Below are 4678 nucleotides of genomic sequence, written 5' to 3' on the forward strand. Positions count from 1 at the left end.
AATAAAATTGGATTAAAATATGAAAATGCAGTTCCTAAAGGTCAAACATTGCAAATTTTAGATGTTGTTGTTATTTTATGTCTGAATTGAAGAGGCTTTGTGATTGTTGACATAGTGACATCACCCAGGAGTTTGAAATAAGTGTGTCAGCAGCTTGTATGATTACAAAAAATAGCTGTGTTGACTTTTCTGCTAATTCTCCATCAGTGGAATGTTTCCATTTTCTCATGAAATAAGGGAGATCCACATGTGTTTAATTAAAGAAAGTAAGCCTGACATTTTTTGTCCTTTGAACTAAGAGACTACACTTCACTCATTCTTTGGTGGAAAGATGACAAGACTGTGGAGTCAGGCTACGTGGGTAAATTCCCAGATCCTCTGCTTACCATGGGGCAACCATGCATAAGGCTCAGTTTCCTCATACCTAAAATGGGGGTGATAATATTTCAGGGTTGCATGAAGATGAAGAGAAATTTACATCAAATACATAGGAGAATGCCTAGCACAGAGTAAGTACTCAATACTGTGGGTGTTTGTAAACTCTAGCATGAAGAGGAGGACAGAAGCCTGAAAGTCAAGGGCAAGGAAGCATAAAAGAAGAGGGCAGCTGGTGAAAGGGTCTGATCATTTTGAAAATGAAAATTCAAGGAGTCCCCATGACTTAGTCAAAATTTGCACGTCAACTCCTACTAAGGTAAAAAGGGGAGCGATCACGTTGGGAATGCTCTGCCTTCACAGACCATGGCCCAGAGTTCCTGGTGCTGGGGATGCGCCGGTATTGTGATTGGGACTCCGGAGTGCTCCTGCTAATTACAGAGTAAAGCTTTAAATGTGAGTGAGTGGTTTTTAAGGTGTTGATATTTAATCTTTTCCTCATAGGCAGCTTTTTTTTTTAAGAGACTGACATAACTTGAGACTAAGTTATGTTACTGTTTTAGGATCTAAAATTCTTTTAAAAATCATGTTCAAAAGTAGATCCAAAGACACAGAAGCATGGAACAGACTGTGGAATCTCAGAGGGAAGGCAGGGTGGGTGGGTGGGAAGAGATGAACCAAAGAACTTGTATGCATATATGCATAACCCTTGGACACAGACAATAGGGCAGTGAAGGCTTGGTGTGGAGGGTGGGGACAGTTTAGAGGGTGTCAATGGAGAAAAAATAAAGGGACATCTGTAATACTTTCAACAATAAAGATAAATTAAAAGAAAAAAATCATGATCACATGAAGTGAAAAAAACTATTAACTTTTATCACTTTTAAGATGATCTTCCATTCCTGCATGTATTCAAATAAACTAGTCTTGAGACAATTTAAATAAAATGTATTTTGTACCGTGCTTAAATTATGTTTTCTTTTGCATTGCAGGCATTTATATTTTTAATGTGAAAATTCAGACACAGACATATGTGTACAGATATGTGCAACTCTGAGCTCATGCCAAAAATGTCCCTGATGGCCTGTGATAGTTCTGGAGGTGGGTCCCTAGGAAAAATATGAACCTAGACTTGGAATGTCATGTCAGTCTCCCGTGTTGGTGAGCTTGTCCTTGTGGATCCCGGGTACTATTGTGACAATTGCTTTTCACAACTTCCTGGGAATTTGATAATTTGGCACGTTGTGTACATTTCTCTAATAAATCTTAATATCAACTTGGTTATTTTTTAGAATGTGCTTGATTGGCATGGTGGGTGCAGGGTGGTAAAAACGTGAGATAATGACTATGCATCCATTCACCCAAGGGACTTCTGGAATATTGGAATTTATTACTAAAATTTCCCATAATTAAAAATAAATAATAACAATAATAAAATATTGGCACAACTTTGAATTAACAAATAAAGCAAAGTCTGTATTTTTGTTATGAAAGACAGGAAAAAGGATTTATTTTTATATCTTGAAATACTTTCAATTTTATTGCTTTGAATATTAATATGCAAAAATGGTCATTTTACTATTTAAGTGAAAAACTGAAAACTTCGATGTTCATTACTGAGAGAATAGAAATGCAAATTGTTATGTTTTATGTAGTACAGAAACAAGGCAAGAAAAATATTCAGTAAACTATTAAAAGTGGCTGTTTTTTATGGGTAAGAATGGAATCAAAGTGTTATAGAAGTATGTACTTTTTTCTTTTTTATACTTTTACTAGAGGCCTGGTTCACAAATTTGTGCACAGGTGGGGTCCCTCAGCCTGGCCAGTGATTGAGGCCTATCAGGGGCTGGCTGCAGAGGGGAGGGACCAAGGGAGGTTAGCCAGCCAGCGCTCCCATCAGGGCCGATTGGGGGGGGGGGGTTGGCCAGCAGGGGTGTGGGTGAGGGGCCGCGGGAGGTTGGCCAGCTGGGGGGAGGGGCCACGGGAGGTTGGCTGTGGGAGCGCAATGACCACCAGGGGGCAGCTCCCATGTTGAGCATCTGCCTCCTGGTGGTCAGTGCGCGTCATAGCTCAACCAGTCATTCGGTCGTAATGGTCATTAACCTTTTGCACTCGGATGTCGAGTGTGACTCGACATGGTTAGCATCGGTAGCAGCTCGTATGTATTTGAAATATAAAAAAATCCAAATAAATAAGTTTATATGAAAAGAAACTCCAGTTTTTTATTCTACTGCTGCGCTTTGTAAAATCTGGGGTATTTAAAAAATTAAATCCCGAGTAGAATAAAGGAATCGAGAAAAAAGCAAGTGAGTGCAAAGGGTTAAAACTTTTATACATAGAGACTAGAGGCCTGGTGCATGAAATTCATGCATGGGGAGGGAGGGTCCCTCAGCCCAGCCTGCACCCTCTCATAATCCAGGACCCCTCGGGGGGATCGGGCCTAAACCGGTAGTCGGACATCCCTCTCTCAATCTGGGACTGCTGGCTCCTAACTGCTTGCCTGCCTGCCTGATTGCCCTTAACCACTCGCCTGCCTGCCTGATCTTCTCTAACTGCCTCTGCCTGCCTATCTGATTGCCCCTAACCACCTCTGCCTGCCTGCCTGATTGCCCTTAACCACCTCTGCCTGCCTGCCTGATGGCCCCTAACCACCTCTGCCTGCCTGCCTGATCACCCCTAACCACTCGCCTGCCTGCCTCATCGCCCCTAACCCCCTCTACCTGCCTGCCTGAATGCCCCTAACTGCTCGTCTGCCTGCCTGATCACCCCTAACCGCTTCTGCCTCAGCCCCCACTGCTGCAGCTTCATCAGGAAGGATGTCCGGAATGACATCCGGAAGGTCATTCAGCTGTTCAGTCTAATTAGCACATTATGCTTTTATTATTATAGAAAATTGGTTTTACTCATCAAAATTAGTGTGTATTATTTCTAAAATTCAGAAAAAATCAAGATAACAAAATCTGTATACCTCTTTGATATATTGAATGAAATTCAGAACTGGTAATCATAAAATGTTAGGTGAAGAAAGCCAGGATATAAAATATATATGCAAGGAGATTATGATTTTGGTAAAATACAATTAGTGCAAAGACCAGAAGGAGAAACATCGTAATGTTAGCCATAGTTCTCCCTTGTGGTTTTTAAATTTTATTTTTTATACATTTCTTAATTTCCCTAATGTTACTAAAAGAGAGAAAGAATGGGCAGAGGAGAGGCTCTTAGAATTGGGTTTGGCTTTCAATATGCTGGGCATTTCTGATGTGTGTTTATTGAGTCTCTTTCCCTTTTGGTAATAATAAAAATCTGTTTTTCAAAAATAATGTCTCATCTTTATAGCACAAGTCATATAATGAAACTACCATCTGAAGCTTTTGGATTTTAAATCTGTGAATTCTACAAGGATATATAAATAATGCTCTTTGTTGCATTCTTTTCCCACCCTATTTGAGGATTTAGTCCTAAAATGAAATGAATAAAAAAAGATATGACATGCAGATTCCTGGCATTCTTTCCTAACCAGAATGATTTTTAGCTCCTAATGTGGTTTTCCCCCCAAAATATATACTGACTCTCTTCTTTCATTTATTATTTGATGCCTTCCAGTTATTAAGAAAACCAACAAAAAACTGAATGCTTTTTTTCCAATTTCTCTTTTTAAAAATGTGATTCTGTGACCTATAAGTAAATCTGTTAATGAATGAATGAATAATAAATGTTAATAAATCAATGACTATTGATTGACTTATGTGTCATTGAGCAGGTCACATGAAGGTTTTTTCTCTTTTAAAAAAATATTTTATTGTTGAGAGTATTATAAATATCCTCCATTTTTACCCCCTTTGTCCTTTCCACCCAGCTCCTACCTGACACCAGGCTTTCACCTGTCTATTGTCTGTGTCCATGGGTTATGCATATATGCATATAAGTTCTTTGATTATCTCTTCCCACCCTCCTTCCCGCCTTCCCTCTGAGATTGTCAGTCTGTTTCATGCTTCCATGTCTGTGGTCCTATTTTTCTCATCAGTTTATTTTGTTCCTTAGATTCCATATATAAGTGAGATCATGTGATATTTGTCTTTCTCTGACAGCCTTATTTTTCTATTTTTTGTGAAAAAAACAGAATAATAAGGAAGAAAAGCTGATCAGTTTGAAATAAATTAATAAGCATTTTAAACATTCATGGAGTTCTTTGAAACTTGCAGGCCTATATTATCATTTATTATTGATATTATCCTATTATTCAAATATACTTTTGCCATCTTCTGAAATATAGTCAATTTTAGTCATTATGAATTCCCTGAAT

The sequence above is a fragment of the Eptesicus fuscus genome, chromosome 2 (genome assembly GCF_027574615.1).
Source record: "Eptesicus fuscus isolate TK198812 chromosome 2, DD_ASM_mEF_20220401, whole genome shotgun sequence".
Lineage (NCBI taxonomy): Eukaryota > Metazoa > Chordata > Mammalia > Chiroptera > Vespertilionidae > Eptesicus > Eptesicus fuscus.